Source organism: Montipora capricornis, chromosome 9, assembly GCF_036669925.1.
Source record: "Montipora capricornis isolate CH-2021 chromosome 9, ASM3666992v2, whole genome shotgun sequence".
NCBI classification, from domain to species: Eukaryota; Metazoa; Cnidaria; class Anthozoa; order Scleractinia; family Acroporidae; genus Montipora; species Montipora capricornis.
Window position 1 is genome coordinate 20,087,331 of NC_090891.1, and position 18,988 is coordinate 20,106,318.

An 18,988-nucleotide genomic window follows, 5' to 3' on the forward strand; every position below is an offset into this window, starting at 1 on the left:
CTTAGAAATTTACTATCGCCGGTCTTTTTTAAAAACTAATGCCCCGTCAGTTGACACCAAACCTTAACCATGTTTTGAGGATATTTCCTTAAACACGATTTCCCAGTGTTTTCTTTTTAAATCATGAATACTGAATTTTGTCGACAAAAAGGACGAAATTGTATTGACAATACGTATGTAAAAGGTACTAGTTAAAACTATAGACTATACAGATTTCTGGCTAGAGGGGCATAGAGGATCCAGGCAGGCAATGAAAGATAAAGGAAATAAATAGATCACAATAGAACTCGGTTGACAAAACACTGACAGAAACAGAAACGACCCACCACGTGTCCAACACGAGCTCATGGAATGAGACATAAATATTTATGTTACTTGTCAGTAATTCATGGCATAATATCGAAACCGAACGCAACTGAGGTCGACCAAAAGCTTGGCAAAAATGAAGCAAACATATAGGTGAGTTATTTTTTTCCGGGTGTAACGCTCACTTTTTAGTCGCTCCAGTATTGTCAAATAGTGAAGCGCATTTTAACATGCTTTCCAGACTTGTTTTGAGGTTCTATGCTTAATAGAGCGTCCTATTAAACGGAGGGAATGAATTTTGAATAAGTAAAGATTTGGTAAAACATTTGACAATAAAAATCTACGATAAAATATTATAAAACAGTACATGGCACGACGTTTCGACGTTTCCAGAACTTCAGTATCAAGTAAAAAAGAAGTAATGAAATAGAGTATATATATATAGTGAACTGATATGAATAAATTAAAAGGCATTAAAAGTTAAACAAAGAGTTTGGCCCTAATGGAGTTGCTCTGGGTATTTAAATTGGGATTTATTGTTCTTATGTATGACATTTCATAAAAGAGACAATCCTATTTCGTGCTACATTTTTTAAGCGTTCTAAACTGGCTCTTATTGAGTAAGTCAATGTTCCCATGGGCATCTCTCAGATGGCGACCAATGGCAGAATATCGATGATCAGCAATACGTTGAAACAGATGGCGCGTCGTATATCCGACGTAATTTGAATCACACAAATTACGATACGTGGCTTGATTTCTTTTAGCTTTAGATCCTGCTCAAGTTTCTTGCTGGTGTAGATTGGCTGTACATCAATGCCGATTTTTGAACTGAGATCGCGCATTTGCCTTTTTACCATGTTCGCTGCGACTTGACTTGAACGGAATGCTGACTCTTAAAGTTTCATCAGGTTTTGTCTTAGCATCTAGTGTAGAGCGATGATACCATTCACCAAAGAACTAGGGTAACCAAGGTGATTAAACATAGATTTTAGATGCCTACATTCATCGACGAATGCTTGATGCGTAGAGGACAATTCCTTTGCACGATGAACCATTGTTTTGATAAGACACTTCTTGTAGCGCAAATCGGTGTGACTTTGAAAATGAAGTAAAAGGCCCGTATTCGTAGGTTTACGTTTAATCACCTTGGTTACCCTAGTTCTTTGGTGAATGGTATCATCGACAAATGTGATTATCGCTCTACACTAGATGCTAAAACAAAACCTGATGTCTCAGCGAACATGGTAAAAAGGCAAATGCGCGATCTCAGTTCAAAAATCGGCATTGATGTACAGCCAATCTACACCAGCAAGAAACTTGAGCAGGATCTAAAGCTTAAAGAAATCAAGCCACGTATCGTAAATCAGCATAGCGTTGTTTATTGCTTTAAATGTGATTTGTGTGATTCAAATTACGTCGGATATACGACGCGCCATCTGTTTCAACGCATTGCTGATCATCGATATTCTGCCATTGGTCGCCATCTGAGAGATGCCCATGGGAACACTTGATTGACGTACTCAATGAGAGCCAGTTTAGAATGCTTAAAAAATGTAGCACGAAATGGGATTGTCTCGTTTATGAAATGTTATACATAAGAACAATAAAACCCAATTTAAATACCCAGAGCGACTCCATTAGGGCCAAACTCTTTGTTTAACTTTTAATGCCTTTTAATTTATTCATATCTTCACTATATATATATACTCTATTTCATTACTTCTTTTTTACTTGATAATGACGTTCTGGAAACGTCGAAACGTCGTGCCACGTTGTTTTATAATATTTTATCGCAGATTTTTATCGTCAAATTAATTTTGAGACGCAAGAAACTTAAAAGATCTTACCTTAGGGCTTTCTAGACACGCGGACCTGGACCTGGTCGTTGGGGGAATGTAAAAAATACCACCAGAATTTTCTCGACGTTCTGGTGAAAAGGGGTTTTAATTACTAGTTTCCTTGACTTCCGTAAGAAGACCTTTCAGGTTACCTGAGATGAGAGAGCCTCTGCGGCTGAATGTGATCAGTACCAAACTGCAGTGTGAACGATCGCTTGGTTGTAGGCCATCCTGCATTCATTCACGGAGTATTTATAACTTTTGGAAACGAAGGATTCACACAGTAAGACAAAAAAAGTTTGGAAGATGTCTAAGGCGGAAGCTCAGCCGCAGATGAAAGAACAGTTGGCAGAGTTTCCGCACATATCTCTCCCTCTGAAGTCATTCATTTGCTTCTAATGTGAAGCCCTGGCAGGGCCTAACAAAGATGGCAACGTCGACCAAAAAATAAAAATGTTTATTTCTATGCAAGTCCATGCGAGCACTAGGGGTCAGCAAATCCGTCGATCCCTACTAATTTTTCGCAAAATCCGCCAAACCGCGGATATATTTACAAAAATCCGAATGCGCAGTACTGTTCGAGAAGTGAGCACTTAAGAACATTCAGTAACTTAAATGACGTTAAAAAAACACCTGTCATGAAATTAGCGTAGTCGTTCCTAACAAGAACGTGGGCCCTCTATCGAGTTTATGAAACGTCAGTTTTCACGTCTCATCCTCATCAGATCTACTGTCATATTCAGTCACCTCATCCTTAGCATTGTCTGGCCTGATGCCGAAATCCTGGCCTGTTTCAAAAGCTAAAGCACATTTCAAAATGCTTTACAGGCGGTTGTTTCGAGGTTTCATGCTTAGTGCGTCCTCCTTAATTTTGACAACCGAGAAACCTAAACCCGTTAACTTGAGGCTTTCTAGATACGCGGGCCTGGAGCTTGCCACTTCAGGGAATGTAAAATTGGAGAACTTGCCGGCATTTAGGTGAAGAGGGCTTTAGTTTTCTTGCCTTCCGTGAAAAGACGAGACTCGGTTACGCAACAGAGAGCCTCCGCGACGGCTGTATTCCTCGGTGATCAATGGCAAATTGAAGAGTGAAGGATAATGGCTTGCTTACGGGCCAGACGTGCATTTATTCCTGAAATTTATTACTGATGAGGATTTGAATGAATTCCCACCTTTTGGGGACGAGCGGACTGACGCAGTAAGCCGAAAAAGTTTAAAAAATGTCTAAGGCGGAAGCTCTGCCGCCGATGAACGGTTGGCACCGCCCTTCCTCATACATTCTCGCCTTTTCAAGTCATTTTTATAATGAATTCCTGGCTGGGCCTAACAAAGATGGAATCTTTGACCAAAAAAGTATGTGTTACTTACTCTGTTTGTCCATAAAAGCACCGATTTTTACCTTTAAGAAAAATAGTTTTTCCGAGCTTTTAAAAACATCACTAAGCTTGCTTCGCTGAGCAGGTGGTTTGAACATATGCCATAAGTTTCTGTAGCCTTAGGAGATATTTTACCAGTATGAGTTATGTACAAGCCATTCGAGTCCGTGAAATGGAGAAAATTTATAAACATGCCGAAGTGAGGGCAGTCAAGCAATTGACGCTTCGTTGTTCGAGTCAAAACATTTCTTTATAGTCAGTTTTATCACAGTTTTCCAATTATCTTTTGTCTCTCAGATGGAAAAGAACACTGACTCTGGCTTTCGAAGATTTTCTTGAGTGGAGCGTTGGTCAACTTCAGTTCTATTTGATGAAAAGAGGAAAGTCGACAACAGGAAACTAGAAAGATCGGACAGTCAAGCAATTGGCAGTGGATTCTCATTGATGGTGCAACAGACGATTTCACCACAACAAGATCACTCGAATCCTTCGGCTAGTAACTTTGTACACATGCGATCTCTTGAAATAAGAGTACGCCTTGCGTGCCTTGTATTTGCCGACACCATTGGTGTTAAAGGCGTTTTTTTTCCAAAATATAGTGGAATATTTGCCTCAAAAGCGGCCAGTTCGCTCTGCCAAACACTTCATCTAGATCTCGTGGATTTTCAATCTCACCACACTTACTCAGAAGACTGTTATGCTCTCTTTCGAGCCGATCGGAAATATCCTTTGAGCAATCAACGATCGGGTCGTTTAACTCGAAAGAAAGAAGAACGCGTAAAGCAAGATCTTTCTTGTTTCCTATTGTCGACTTTCCTCTTCTCGTCAAATAGAACTGAAGTCAACCGACGCTCCACTCCACAAAATGTTTGAAAGCCACAGTCATCTTACATCTGAAAGAAAAAAGTTATAATTCGAAAAGTGTTAAAATTAAGTCTAGAGGAACCTGGAAATGTTTTGACTCGAACAACGAAGCGTCAATTGCATGACTGCCCGCAATTCGGCATATTTATAATTTTTTTCCATTTCACGGACTGGTAAATAAGCATAGAATCACCCACTCATCTTGGTTTGATCGAGAAAACATTATAACGGTAAAATTTCCTTCACAAACCAGCACAGAAAGGAGCTGGACAAACTGCGAGCCATGCAAATTGCGCATTTATCTCTAAGCGCCCATTTCAAATAGCGGTGATAAACTGTTATTACTGTAAGTCTAAGAAGGCATATTGTAAAACAAAGACTGGATTGGATTTGTAAAACACGGACTGGATTTGTAAAACACGGACTGGATTTGTAAAACGTGGATTTGTAAAACACGGATTTGTAAAACATGGATTTGTAAAACACGGATTTGTAAAAAGGCGGATTTGTAAAACACGGATTTGTAAAACATGGCATATTGTAAAACATGGACTGGATTGGATTTGTAAAATACGGACTGGATTTGTAAAACACGGATTTGTAAAACATGGATTTGTAAAACGCGGATTTGTAAAACACGGATTTGTAAAACACGGATTTGTAAAAGGTGGTCTATCATTTTTTGTAAAAATGATAGCATTGTTTGACTGTTTATTTGTTTATTTCTGTCTGTCCCTTTTTAATCTTAATTCTTTTACTTTATATTATTTTCATTTTATGTTACCGCTTCACATTCAAATAATTTCTCTAAAAGATTGTTTGATTTTGAGTAATATTAGCATTTGGAAATTTTTACGAATAATCGAGAAATACGAGAAGCACTCGCTTACAGCGAGTAAGTATTCCCGGCATTTTCGGCATTCCCTCGTGTTCAAAAACAAAATTCCGCGTACTTATATTTAACTTTACAATGCATTCGGCGCGTTTTTATTTTTAAAATTATCAGCATCTTAATACACAGGAGCTGGTCAAGACCGATTCCAACGTATTACGGGAATAGGTCATTTTACTAGGGCAAACATGGAACAAAGAAAAGTGTACGTGACATACAAACAACCAGGCTGCCAAAAGACCGTAATTTTAAAAATGCATTGTAGACCTCTGTAGAAAATAAATTTGCATCTTTTAATTTGCGCGGAGAGAAGATAGGTTATTATGCGAGAAAGGAGATGGCGGCTTCTTTTAAACTTCCATCTCTGACCAGAAAACGGCGACGTGGATTTGAGTTTCCAGAGTTCTCATGGAGCTCTGTAAAAATTAGAGAAGAGCTTGGAAGCGGGACATTTGGGACCGTCTATTTGGCTGACTTCACATTAGGAGAGATGCAGCGTCATGTTTGTGTCAAGAAGTTAAAAGGTGAATCCGCCGATTCAAAGCGACGCTTCGAGAAGGAAGCCGGTATCCTCCATAGTGTCAAAGGCCACAGAAATATCTCCGGGTTCCTAAGGTCTTGTCACGAGCCCTATGCCAGAATGATGGAGTATTCGTGCATCGACTTTGGTCATTTTGGCGTAGAAAAAAAGGTGACCACACTTCAAGATTTCGTGCATTTTGTAGACGCTGAATTTGACTTTTCCTCGTTCGCCGATGTGTTATTGGTGTGCACAATAGACGTGGTCACTGGGCTAGATTTTCTACACAGAAACGGCATTGCCCACAGAGACCTAAAACCAGGCAATACTTTGGTTTGCAACCAACACTACGACAAAGATGACCTTGAAACATCGTATGCCAAATGCCCTATTGTCGGTAAACTCGCAGACTTCGGTCTTAATTAGCAGGTCACTGAAGTCGAAGTCGAAGCACGAATACTCCATCGTTATGGCATAGGGCTCGTGACAAAACCTCAGGAACCCGGAGATATTTCTGTGGCCTTTGACACTATGGAGGATACCGGCTTCCTTCTCGAAGCGTCGTTTTGAATCGGCGGATTCACCTTTTAACTTCTTGACACAAACATGACGCTGCATCTCTCGAATGTAAAGTCAGCCAAATAGACGGTCCCAAATTTACAGAGCTCCGTGAGAACTCTGGAAACTCTTCTGGTCAGAGATGGAAGTTTATTAGAATTTAAGAGATGCAAATTTATTTTCTACAGAGGTCTACAATGCATTTTTAAAATTACGGTCTTTTGGCAGCCTGGTTGTTTGTATGTCACCTTCACTTTTCTTTGTTCTATGTTTGCCCTAGGAAAATGACCTATTCCCGTAAAACGTTGGAAATCGGTCTTGACCAGCTCCTGTGTATTAAGATGTTGATAATTTTAAAAATAAAAACGCGCCGAATGCAGTGTAAAGTTAAATATAAGTACGCAGAATTTTGTTTTTGGACACGAGGGAATGCCGAAAATGCCGGGAATACTTACTCGCTGTAAGCGAGTGCTTCTCGTATTTCTTGATTATTCGTAAAAATTTCCAAATGCTAATATTACTCAAAATCAAACAATCTTTTAGAGAATATATTTGAATGTTAAGCGGTAACATAACATGAAAATAATATAAAGTAAAAGAATTAATATTAAAAAGGGACAGACAGAAATAAACAAATAAACAGTCAACCAATGCTACCTTTTTTTCAAAAAATGATAGACCACCTTTTACAAATCCGCGTTCTACAAATCCATGTTTTACAAATCCGTGTTTTACAAATCCGCGTTTTACAAATCCAGTCCGTGTTTTACAAATCCAATCCAGTCCATGTTTTACAATATGCCGTCTAAGAACCCATTTTAAGACGGTTAGCTTTCAATAAGTGTGTGACTCGCATGTTGACTCGCATGGCTCGTCATGTTGGCTCGCATGACTCGCATCCATGCCTCGCATTACTCTCAGCCATGGCTCGCACATTGTCCAAACTCGCACAGTAAAACAGAACTCTCACGCCGAAATCTGCCGGTGAGTTCATCATGCACTTTATCGTGATTTAATACATCGCGCAGAATGCATATTGTTCTCCGGACATTTACTTCCAGTGCAATAAAAATTATAGATCAGTTAAATCATGAGCGGCCAAGAATGACTCAACTGGTTCTCATTGGTCAAATATTACGCGCTCTTTCTTCCTTAGGGAATTCTGCTTTGCTCGTTAACTTGTCAGGCCGGAGCGAAGAATCAAAGAACGTTTTTGAATGAATACATTTAAATGAATCGAAATGAATAAGAGTTGGTAGCGATTGGTGCATTTCGATCCTTGGGATTCTTATAAATATTAACCGATCGCGCTCTGTTAGAAACGATCTTTTCTAATCAATGTGCTTTCTCGACGTGACTGAAATTTAAATTTTGCGCACGAGTCAAACTATACTATACGGATAACTTCTTTGTGAATAGCACTTAAATTTCCATTGTTGTTCAAAGCAATCTTTTGTTATGCAGAGTCAGACCTTCGAACAATGGCCCGATCGCCATTTTGAAACAGAATGCAACCACTAAGTTTTCAGAGTGAAAAGGACAGTACTTTTATTCAGTGAACTGGCTTGAAAAGTAGATTTTTAAATTGCTGAAATACGGATCTTTCATTACCCGCTCTTTGTTGTTCTGTTGACAGTTTCTTACAAGCACTATTAAGCTCCTGAATACAAATGAGTGCGTCTTTCTATACAAAATAAGGTCATTTTTTCTTCAATTTCAAAGTGGAAGGGACGGAACTTGTAGTTGATCAAATTTAAAACAGAGACCGGGATTTTGTTGAGAAAGCCTTTATCTTCAAAATCCCGTTTTTTGTCTCTCAACTTTTGGTCGGCCAAAAAATAGAAACTTGCGAATCTCTCGATCCATTTTCTTTGTAATGAGCGGTAGTTGTTACCCTCGGAATGTTTGAATTGCGCGCGAGAGAGCTTTATGAATAATTAGTGAGTCCGGCCATTCTGCGCGATAACCGAGCATGCATCGTTTCGCCAAAAATGCCACTAAATCCTGAACCTATCGGAGCTCTATTGCCACCTGACTGTTAATTTCCAATTGCAATTGATAATTTCAGCTTTCTCGTAATATCCACGTCCATCAAAAATGTCCATCATACTACTAGATATGATTGCCAAGAACCCGGTGATCATTTTAAAGACGGGCGCGGATTTTGTAATTCCTGGAGCTACCGCAATCGTTGACCTCACCGAAGTTGCATATCATTGCTACAATGGAAATTCACTTGGTGCTCTAATCAGCCTTGGCTCATGTGCTTTTACCCTTGCCACCTGCGGATATGGGAAAATTGTCTTAAAAGGTGTAAAATCCGGCTCAACTTTTGGTAGTATTCTTCAACAACTAGCAAAGAATTGGAAGCACGAGACGTGGAAACCTATCATAAAGGCCATAGAATCCCGCTCAATAGACAGCATTGCTAAAAACTTATCCGAGACAGCGTGGAGCACTGCCACTGTGCACGTCCTATGCAATGAATTGCAAAAGCCGACGTCGAAGAAGGATTCATGATGAAGAAAAGAATTGGCCAATGAAGGCACCTTAGCTTTTGCCAGTTCACCCCGGTTGCTGTACCTCGAGGATTTCGAACAGATTCTTCGGGTGGATACTTCACATTATTTTTGTTTCGTGTCATGAGAAGTGATTTAGAGTACAATTTTGGTGCTAAAGTCAGAGCCCGCAGAGTAGTTATGTGAAGTGCGGGGGCCGCTCCACCTCTTCAATTAAAGGGAGCTGGCGGACTCCATAGAAATGATTAAAATGCGCCTAACTTTAATTCACAGCAATCTTAACATATTTTATTATTTCAAAGTGATAGTTTAGCCGTAAAATGCTGTTAAGCTCAGTGGTGCCGACTCAGTACTACAAGAGTCCATTCCCCAAGAGTAAGAATACAGTATGAGGTTTGTCCCCGTCAGCGTCATAAAAGTGTCTATTTTTAAACCAAGATTTGCGGGAAAATAACCCGTTGTTTTACCCAATTCAAATCTCCTGGCCCCAGTTGTTCAAACGATGGATTAGCGCTATCCGCCGGATAAATCACTATCCAGTGGATAACTCAATCGATTTTGCTTGTGTTTATCCGCTGGATAGCGATTTATCCGGTTGATAGCGCTATCCATATCGTTTGAACAACTGGGGCCTGGTGTTAAGATTCTTTGTGTATAGTATTTGCATCACAATGTAGCATTGTAAATGATAGCAGAAACCCATGAGGGTTGAAACGTGTAACGCGCGTTCACAGCTTCCGAATATTCCGTGCAAACTGATTGGTTGAATGTTTCAGTGCTAAGTACCATATTTGGAAACCCCTCGCTCTTGTTGTTCCAAATATGGTACTTAGCAAATCGAATATTCAGAAGCTTGTTTCCCAACACACAAGGGGCCTTTACACGTTTCAACCCATGTGGGTTTCTGATGATAGTAAATGAATGATATGGAAATTCCTGCAATGAAACGTTTGATTCCTGAAGGATTTGAATTGGGTACAACATTGAGTTATACGATTTGGTCTATTGTTTATTTCCCGCAAAACTTGGTATAAAAATAGAACTGACACTTTTCTGACGCCGATGGGACCGTAGGCCAATAGGAGGTTTTCACGTGACGTCATCGCCGCCATGCTGATGGACGACAAGCTTCTTTTCTTCGTCCACCAGAAGTCGTACATTTCTCTATTGTTATTGGTGTCTCTAGAGGTTGTTGATAACGCCTTTATGGGTAAATTTTACTCTTGGGAGATGGACTCTTGGTACTATTAAAATGCTAAGCGTGCCTTAGACTGCGTGCTATAGAACTATTAACATATTCTTAGAATCTTGGTATTAAAACTCTCTTAACCATTTTATTTCTTGACTTGATAATTAGATTATGCCACGTTGAACCGTCGTCGTTTTTTACAGTAGTTTTCTAGTTTCTTATGGATTTTAAGTGAATTTTTTAGCGTTAAACTTTCGTTTCGCTTCAAAAATAAGTCCATTAGCTAGAACGGATACTTTTAAATTAGCGCTCCCTTTTTTTTAACTCTAATCTAAAATTGCGTTTCTTGAGCTGCGGTGGACGCAGAAAGAAGAAAAAAGGAATGCCTTTTACATGTAGACGTGGACATATTTATACTGACCGTTAGTAGTTTACTATAGAAATAGTTTATTACAAGTAAGCAAGGTTTTGAAGTGAAGTAATGCAGCTAGAGTAGTTAATTAATGATCGAATGATCTAATGTTAGTAAACATTGTCATTTCGGTTAATTTTCCCGTATTGTCACTCATTACCCCCGTTAAACTGACTATTACCACTGGACGAAAAAATGGATTTACACCAAATTTACACAGTGAAAATATGGTGAAAAGATATACCTACTCAAGTGCAAACCATATGCAAAGCTGGTAAAGTCCACATTTGCTACAATATTTGCACACCAATGTAAATAGGGTTGTAAACATGGACTTTACCAGTTTTGCTTAAGATTTGCACCTAAGTTGGTATATCATTGCTTATAATATGCACTGTGCAAATTGGTGTAAATCCGTTTTTTCGTCCAGTGTAAGTAAAATTGATGTTAGTATTCCAAGGCTGCTATCTGCTTTGAAGTCGTGTAGCTGCGTGGTGGGATATTCTTACTGCAGGATTATTTAAAGCCGAGGGGGACAAGGTACAAGTCTGCAAATTTTGATACTAGCACTGACTATTGATCCACATAGTCAGAAAGAGGACACCAAGCTTTACAAAATCCCCACGTTTGGTGTTAATAGACCGAATATTAAGCGAGATAAAGCCATTTTAAATTCGTCAGAATTTAAAAAGAAATGTATGGGTTTCAGGACGCTGCTTCCCGAGGGTTTGCCTAAAATCTGGAATCCGGAATAAGAACCTGAACTGAGGTCACTTAAAATGATCCAGCATCTTGCAAATGTTTACTTTTATCTCTCTGAGTTATTTTTCACGTGCTGACTCCTTTTGGGAGGGGATTCATGTAATAACTTCGGAAGGGCATCCAACTTTTTGAGCTTTTTCTTGTTCTTTGGGAGCTCATGAGTAGGAGCTTGCGTCTCCCATACAGACCCTGCGAGTCAACCTTTGTGCCTATTGATACCCCACGTGATCATCGGTTGATGTTGTATTCTCACACTGAAAATACGTTTTGTTTCATGTCTGTTCTTTCCTGTCATGACCAATCACAGTTGTAGCAGCAATCAAGCGTCTATAATACCTAAAGAGGGCTACTCACCTCAGTTCCATGTCGCTCTCAACCGACATCGTGACGAAAGAAGGAAGGCAAAAATATCATGCTTTCTTTTCTTCGAATTTGAGAGTACTTTACTAAGCTAATGTCTCCGTACGGGTCGTTGAGTTTATTGCTTCCGTAGTAATTTTAGCTAAGTGTTTTGAGCAATAGAGGTTTTGCATGGCAGAAACAATGAAAATGTTTTGCATGAAAAAGAACATTTGTTCCCATACGAAAAAGAATCTATTTCATTAGGAAAAGAAAACAAACAGCGGTTACAAACATTTTCATTTTATACTTGACGTTTTGTATGTTGCAGCATACATCATCAGAAGTGACGGTTAAAACTGTTACACAGAATTTTGAAAAACTAGAGCGAGGAACTGGTGACTAGTTAAAAAGTGTGATACCAAAATCGTAACTTCCGGTAGACGATTCTTCCGGAAGAGATTAATAAAGAAAAAGCTTCTCACTACCAATGTTTTCATTGAGAGAGGGTTTTAAATCACTGATTAACAGCGTTTCTTTAATTTTACACTGCAAGTCGGACTTTCCAGTTGCGAGGATTTCAAAATGGTCCCATTTGATGTTATGACCGGTAGAAATTGTATGGTCTGCAACAGCAGAGGCGTGGCCGACTTGTGTAAGCTTTGAAATGCTCGGACTTCCTGTCATGCAATCTTCTTTTTGTTTTGCCGATGTAGAAGGAATCACATTCCCAACAACTGGCTTTGTATACTATTTTTGATCTTTGAGAACGACTGAAACGATCTTTGTAGGGAAAAAAGACTTAACTCTGCAAGTGTTTTGAAAAATAACCCTGAGATTGACACAGCCATAAAACTTACTAATACAAGATTTAACACGTCGAGTAAGAGCTTCACTTTGAAAGCCCAAAAAAGGCAAGACAAGAATGATATCTTTCTTTATTAGGAACAGTGGTGGCAGGCTCAGCAGACCTGTTCTTTTGTCTGTTCAAAACATCATTAATGTTATAACAAAGAACGCCTCTTGGGTAACCATTTTGAAGGAGAGTGTTCTTTAGATGGTTACCCAAGAGGCGTTCTTTGTTATAACATTAATGATGTTTTGAACAGACAAAAGAACAGGTCTGCTGAGCCTGCCACCACTGTTCCTAATAAAGAAAGATATCATTCTTGTCTTGCCTTTTTTGGGCTTTCAAAGTGAAGCTCTTACTCGACGTGTTAAATCTTGTATTAGTAAGTTTTATGGCTGTGTCAATCTCAGGGTTATTTTTCAAAACACTTGCAGGGTTAAGTCTTTTTTCCCTACAAAGATCGTTTCAGTCGTTCTCAAAGATCAAAAATAGTATACAAAGCCAGTTGTTGGGACTGTGATTCCTTCTACATCGGCAAAACAAAAAGAAGATTGCATGACAGGAAGTCCGAGCATTTCAAAGCTCTTACACAAGTCGGCCACGCCTCTGCTGTTGCAGACCATACAATTTCTACCGGTCATAACATCAAATGGGACCATTTTGAAATCCTCGCAACTGGAAAGTCTGACTTGCAGTGTAAAATTAAAGAAACGCTATTAATCAGTGATTTAAAACCCTCTCTCAATGAAAACATTGGTAGTGAGAAGCTTTTTCTTTATTAATCTCTTCCGGAAGAATCGTCTACCGGAAGTTACGATTTTGGTATCACACTTTTTAACTAGTCACCAGTTCCTCGCTCTAGTTTTTTAAAATTCTGTGTAACAGTTTTAACCGTCACTTCTGATGATGTATGCTGCAACATACGAAACGTCAAGTATAAAATGAAAATGTTTGTAACCGCTGTTTGTTTTCTTTTCCTATTGAAATATTGAAATTGAAATGGCCAAAGGACAAAAGTATTTATAAAGAATCTATTGTTCCTGCCATGCAACATGGCTGCCGTGCAAAACCTCTATAGGCCAAACCAGCCTTCTTGAGGTACAATGAGAGTTATATTTACATATTATAGTATATGGATTTTGACGTAATGTACTGGAAAAAAATGTGATAAAATTAAATATGGTAGTTAAAAACAAATTTGAATTCAGAAACTAAGAGTAACGGAAAAATAACGGCTTGTATTTTTTTACAGGTCACAGGAGATCAATTGTTTTACCAACACAGAAAGTATCCTAAACATTCATAAAAGTTAACCTTGGGCCTAAGTAGGACTAAACAAAAGTTTTTAGGCCTAAAGTAGACTTTTATAAATGTTTAGGATACTTTCTGGATTGGTAAAACAATGACCTGTGACCTGTAAAAGACGGCAGGTATTTTTTGCAGGTTGCAGGTTGCAGCTTGAAATTTAACTATAACTCGAAAAGCGCTGGCACTAAAAAGAAAGGTAAAGTGATAGACTTGCCGGGGATATTATATAAATAGCTAACCTTAGGCCTAAAAACGTTTTTTAGGCCTACAGTTAGCTATTCATGTAACAGTCACGGCAAGTCTATCGCTTTACCTTCTTTTTAGTGCCAGGGGTTTTCCAGTTTCATTTCATTTCAACCTGCAAAAAATACCTGCCGTGTAAAAGATGTAAAAAATACCAGCCGGGAAAATGACGGAAGTGAGTATAAGTACAAAACTGAAATCTAATACGTTTCTTCCTGGATATTAAGACCATTGGGATCAATTGTCCGGGCAATTGTCCTGCCGTTTGAAATTGAAAAAGCTTCCCTGGCCTTAAGGATCGAGTCTGTTGGAAAATATTTTTTCGATAAGAATTAATTGCATGTCGTTAGAAATGTTGTGGAAAGAGGAGAGGAAATGTTCTGCGACTATAGTAGGTTTGGATCTCGTGTTAGCGTTACCTAAAGTGCGGCGGTGTTCATTAAAACGGTCTTTTAAACGTCGTTTAGTTTCTCTTATGTACTAGTGATGACATCTGTTACATTGAATCATGCAGATAAGGTTTTTAGTTTCGCAAGTTATGTGGGAATTAATGGAGCGTGTTTCGTTAACTTGTTAATTTCGATTTATAGTGTCCCCGATTAGTGCTCCGGCGCTAGAAGATTAGACACTTTAATAAAGTTCCTTTCCTTTCCTTTTGCCAGTAGAGAAGAATGTGTAGTTGGTTAGTCCATGGAAAATGTAAGGACAGTTAGCGCAGTTTTTGCCACAGCGAAAAGAACAGGAAGTGGGGAATTAGAATGAGTTACATTAGGGGACAGTTTAGTTGTTACCAGCAGGTCTCGAAGGTTAGGGGAGCGTCTGAAAGCCACAACAGGTAGGTGTAGGAAAGCATTGTCGCAGCGGTTAAGTATTTATAGACACTTCCGTTACTCCCAGTATTTGAATTCAAATTCGTTGTAACGGCCATGTTTTATGACATATATTTTTTCCAGCATTACGTCAACATCCATTTACTATATATATGTACATAGAAGTAATCCAATATAAACTCTCATTGTACCTGAAGAAGGCTGGTTTGGCCAGCCGAGATATAGTACACCACTAAAATCAAATCTACGTTGTATCGGCTCTTGCTCAAAATATTTAGCTTCTCGACTTGTAACTACGCCGATCAGGTCAAGCCACTGATCGAATGTACACCGATAGGAAGATTATCCACGGCTGCTTGCTTCAAAACTCTGATCCCCTTCAGCGTGAAATCAGGCAATGTCAGTCGGGGCCCACTCGCTCCAAAACCGTCGTACCCGCGAGTGTTTAAGTAATGTTGCAATAAAATATCCCGCCAGCTACGAAGGTTACAATTAATACTAATAAGTGAACAGAACCGTCATTTTAGTATTCATATTTGAAGTGGCGGGGTTTGGAGCCGTAAAGCTTTCCCCCTCCACCCCCCCCCCCCCCCCACCCCCGCCTCAAAAAAGGGGAAAGAAAAAGCTATATTAATTTAAAATGGGAAAAGAAAATGTTGCATCATCACTTCAATTTAAAAAACAAGCATTGCATGTGAAAAGATGCACATAAAAATAACAATCGTCGACATCTCATGAACTTGGAAATAGCATCATCAACGTCTTTATTTCCGGCAGTGTCAACAGAGTGTTTTTCTCGTGAATCTTTTTCCTTTCTCGAGAAAGCCACAACATATTTTGATGTTATCTCTGTTGAGGAGAGATGTACTTTCTCGTTGGTGACTCGAGAACTCCAGGGCCCGCTTCAACTCGAAAGCCGATTCACCTAATCCAGGATTGGCGTAAATTTCAACTTTTTGGTGAAAGTTTTTTTTTTTGTTTTTGTTTTTTTTTTTTGTTTTTCAAGATTGACTTCTTCTAACGTAAAGTTTTGCCCTAATATCAGCGTTTAACAGCATTTGGTAGTAGATAAATATAATCCTTGGTTATTTTTTAATCTGGGATTAGCGTTCAACCGGGCCCAGGAAAGTATATGTGGTCGTCCTCCAACGGGTCGTCGTGTTCAGCGAAGCCTGGGACTCTTTTCTATTACAAAGGCTCTTGGTGGGTCAACTCTTCAAAGGTGTGTGTTTGGGGAGTAATGGCCTCAAAAATGGACAATTTCCAACTCTCTTTGCTCAAACAGTTCGTCGATTTGTGTAAACAAAAGCCGGATCTACTTCACAGTCCACAGCTAAAGTTTTTCAAAGATTGGTTGGAAACGTAAGGATTGGTTTCATATTGATTACACTGTAATTGTAAACTTTTTTTGCACGTGCATTTCAAAGATGTGCATGACAACACATTAAGCTAAATATTATTGAATTTTATTCATGTTCAACGTTGTATGTTTCCTACATCTAAAATTTTGCTCTTTTTCAGCTAGATATTAAACCGTATTGTCTTAACCATGTGTCTGTTCGGTTAGTTTCGAATTCAAAATTGGCATATTCTCGTAATCTCGCAGATACTCATGAGGTTAAATTGTGATTTCATAGTGTGTACTTTTGCCACTCGCGCGAACCGTTTATTCCCTGCATCAACTATAGGTATATTTTCTTCTGAGTTTTCTTTGCAAATGGTATTAGTTTTTTTTCTTTCAGTATTGTCTTGTTTTAGCCTAAGTTTCTGTTTCAGCATAAAGAGGAACTGGCTTGTGTTACCTTGATCGACGACGCTTATTTCCCTTTCGTAAACCAGTCCCGGGTTGCTCGAAGCTTGGGTTAGCGCTAACCAGCGTTAAATACCATGGAAACCTATAGGTTTTGATACCTCTTAACCAACGGTTAGCGCTAACCAAATTTCGAGCAACCGGCCCCAGGACGTTACAAATCGATAGAAATCGATCATCGGAAACTAATCGATTACTCGATATTACTCGATATTACTCGATAATACTCGATAATACTCGATAATTGTTCTTCGATTAGCTAGAATAATCGATAAATATCGATAATCACAAGATTTGAATAGTATATGAGAGATCAACCCAAAGATTTAGGCGCAGATTATCGATTATATCGGTTTACTCGGCCGAGAGAGGGTAACCCTAACCCTAACCCTTAGGCCTAAAAACGTTTGTTTAGGCCTAATTAGGCCTATGTCTAGCTTTTATGAATGTTTAGGATAGTTTTTACTCTCTGTATTGGTAAAACAATGACCTGTGATTCCGGATTCTGGATTCTGGGTTTTAGGGTTGCCCGCCGAGAGAATAGGTCAACTCCAAAGTAAGGGTTTTGTCTTACCGTATATCCTCTTCCGCTCCTAGCCATAAATCTGAGATAACTCATTCGCATTTGGGGAAATTTTTAACCCCCGGAGCTCAAGCGAAGACCACACACTGTTTAGATCAGTGTAAACATGTATATGCTGTGAACTGCTCAAAACATGGTGTGCCTCCACCAACGGAAACCTATCGCTGAATGAATTTCGTTTCTGCATAAAGCTTGATTCCCAGCGGCTGTTCACGAGTCCAACCGTCTCTTTTCGGGGAGGAACGTAAACGGCACGAGAGAGAGCGGCGGAAATCGAGCCTACGATCGATATCTAATTAGCCGATACACTTGGGAGTCCAGCTATTTCCGCAGATTTCCGTTTCTTTGGCGAAACGTGTTACTAGTGTGCCATTCATGCGTAATGAACTTTTTTGCTCACTTGATTCAGTTGCGTTGTGTGTGGATGAAAATGTTATCTTCTTGGCTATTCACTCAAGTCAGTTTACAGTCTATACTTGCGGAAATAGACATTAGTAATTACAATTTACTAACTGGTCGATGCGTAGCAACATTGTTTTACTTAAAACAGACATTACTTCTGGTTTTGTTCTCTTGTTGCCGTTAAGGTTACATTTGTTATTTCTAGCGGCAAGAAGTTCAACATTTTTATTACAGTTTAAGAAACCTTTGCAGTTTGTTGAAAGTTTTTTAAGTTGTTTTATACGACTGATTGAAGGTTTAGCATTCTTTCCTTGGATGAAAATATGAAGAAAATAAAATAAATTCCAGTTTTTTGGCATTAGGATATACATTAGTCACTTGTTCCTGGCTTATAATCTCTGTCTTCTTCTTCACCTTAGTTCCTCTGGCAAAATCGATATTTTCGATATAAATTGATGGAAATCGATTGAAATCGAACTGTAATTAAGAAAACCGATAAAACCGTTTTACTACTCTTGAAACAACCCCATCCTTAAAAGTGTGCCTGCTTCCAGCTTCGATACGTACCTGATCATGTAGAACTACAGGTCAAATTTCATATATTCACAGAATTACCTGGAAAGTGTTGCCTTGTAATGTCAAATGGCAATATTGATTGGTTGGTGGAAGTATTCATCAAGGTGTCGATCACTTTTAAGTGGTTTTTTGAGGGGAAGATACTGTTCTTTTGTAAGTCTTTTAGCTTTGCTGTGCAAATGGTCATTGTGCCCCTTGTCTCAGTAGACAACAAGTTCAGTGGTTGAGATAATATGGAGCTTACGCAAGAACAACGACAACGGCTATGAGAACGCCACAAAACAATAGCTCTATTGAGCAAAAACAAAAGCTCTGCGCACCCTGTACTTGTGTTTTTCATTTTGGTATATCAAAATTTCAGATTTTGTAGAGGATGTGAGAGCATGACAGAACTTTTTAAATTTTCTCCCCAAACAGTCACACAATTCATGCCAATTTTATTCCTGCAATGTTAATACACACTTTCCATTCCAAACGACTTGGGGTTATGACGAAGTTATTACAATAACAGGAAATAATATTTTGGACAACACTCTCGTTGGCGGCGGCGTTGTTGTCCTTGCATAAGCTCCCTATTAACAGAAGGAGACGCCTTGCATTTGACAGCTTCTAAACAATGAACTATGCCAGATGCTGGGACAATGCTATTAAGTTAACTACATGGTCAAGCTTCTTGGCCAGCTAATGAATCAAATCACTTTCCCATTGTGGGACGACATTTTATAGGTACAGGAGAACGTGAGCTTGCAAATATTTTTGATTGACATGTACAGTGTAATGGGTATTACTGTATGACATGTGCATCATA

At 39.0% G+C, this 18,988-nt stretch overlaps 1 long non-coding RNA gene across 1 annotated transcript; it reads left to right on the forward strand.

Moving 5' to 3' along the window:
• Positions 1-400: 400 nt before the first annotated feature.
• Positions 401-10,613, forward strand: LOC138015598 (uncharacterized). The gene is made up of 2 exons (XR_011125586.1): positions 401-459; positions 8,426-10,613. It is a non-coding gene; the product is annotated as an uncharacterized lncRNA (long non-coding RNA).
• The last annotated feature ends 8,375 nt before the right edge of the window (positions 10,614-18,988 follow it).